Source organism: Perognathus longimembris, chromosome 28 (genome assembly GCF_023159225.1).
Source record: "Perognathus longimembris pacificus isolate PPM17 chromosome 28, ASM2315922v1, whole genome shotgun sequence".
Lineage (NCBI taxonomy): Eukaryota > Metazoa > Chordata > Mammalia > Rodentia > Heteromyidae > Perognathus > Perognathus longimembris.
In genome coordinates, this window is record NC_063188.1 from 28,343,636 (window position 1) to 28,345,581 (window position 1,946).

Genomic DNA, 1,946 nt, shown 5'->3' on the forward strand with positions numbered 1-1,946 from the left:
GTGCTAGACATAAGATAGTGAGTACATTTCTTGTCAAACTTGTTACCCCCTCCCTAATTTCTGAGAGATTCTTATCTCCAAGTAACCAGCAAAAAGCCAGAGATCTATAGGACTCCATCAAGTATCCAGTAAGAAAGTGAATAGAGAGGTAGGTGTAAGCATATTTAAAGTAAGAATGAAAACTTTCCAAATTTGATTAAAATATTAATATATGCATCTAATGAACTAAATAAAATTTGAATTCCAAGCAAGATAAACTCAAGAAATAGTCAAACTATCCAAAACACAAAGTCTTTTGGTGAATATGACCAAAGCATAATATGCACATGTATGTAAATGTCACAGTGGAACCCACTAATTCATTTATGCATTAATCATAATTTAAATGTATACAAAATCTAGTGAATATTTGCCAGGCACCCTTTTTACTTCATCTTTATTAACCTAGTTGTCTTCTGGTATTTTCATATTATTTATAGAAAGATAGAAGTTGATTTTCACAATAAATACACTTTTGATAACCATTCAAGCATGAATCCCATAACATAAATTGTATTAGTAAAGTGTCTTTAAAAAGATAATAAAACATAGGGAAAAGCATGACTAGAAATATCAAATAACTTATGGACTTAAGTGATATGTGTAAATGGAGCTAAATTCCCAGCTAGATACAGTAGATCCTTGGTATCCTTAGTTATATGGTTCCAACCCATGAGTGCTCAGATTGTAAGGATTTTGGTACTCTATAATTACTCAAATTTACCTATAGATATGTATAGTAGATGAGGAACATTCATAATATGAAACTACATTTATTTGGAGAAGCTATAGTTTCACAAAATAAAGAATGGCCAACCATCCAGCAAATTACATGATTTAGAAACAGCTGACAATCACAAGTGACTGAGAGCTTCTCCACATCATCCGAGGTGCATGTACACCAAGGAATTGAAAAGTTTTGGTTTTGAATATTTATTTGTTTACTATAGTTGGTCAAAACTGTGTATAATAAATCTACCAGCAGGACATTGATGACTCACACCTATAATTCTAGTTACTCAGGACACTGAGATCTGAAAATCTAGTTTGAAGCCAGCCATAGCAGGGAAGTACAGGAGATTTATCTCCAACTAACCCCCAGAAAACTGGTAGTAGTGCTGTGGCTCAAAGTAGTACAGTGCTAGCCTTGAGTGAAAATGCTCAGGGACAGCACCTATGTCCTGAGTTCAAGCACCATGAGCAAAAAAAAAAAAAAGGAAACAGACAAAAATGTCAATAAGTCAGGATTAGTGTCAGAATTAAAAACATAAGGGATTATTAAGCACCAGAGGCTTATGCCTATAATCCCAGCTATTTAGGAGGCTGAGACCCAAAGGATCATGGTTCAAAGCTAGCCTGGTAAAAACAACAACAACAAAACAGTTCTCAGGACTCTGTCTCCAAAATAACCAGCAAAATATCTGGCTGGAGGTGTGTTTTAAGTGGTAGAACACCAGACAAGCAAGCGAGTTGATTAATTGTGAGGCCTTGAGTTTAAACTTCAGTATAAGCTAAAGAAAATAAAAAGATAAGCAATAAGAGATGAAAGTATAGAACCATAGGTTGTTTAAAAGTACTGGAAGTTTGAGTGTAAAACTCTGGTAAACTTAGAGGAGACAATTAAAAAAGTTTTTAATTTTGTTTATTAAACTATTAAAGGGTAAAATAGATAGTAATTATCATCCATTCATAGAAATAGTTACCATGAAAAGATTTAACTCATTATGAAGTTAAATAAGTCCAAATTTGTATGTACTCAGTATGTTGGCCTTAAAATACAAAAAAACCTTATAGAAACAGATAATTAACAAATCCATCACAGATATTTTAATATATCTTTCACCAAGAACACACACAAAGTAAGGATCAGAAAGATTGTAACATTAAAACTAATATTTCTAATAAAA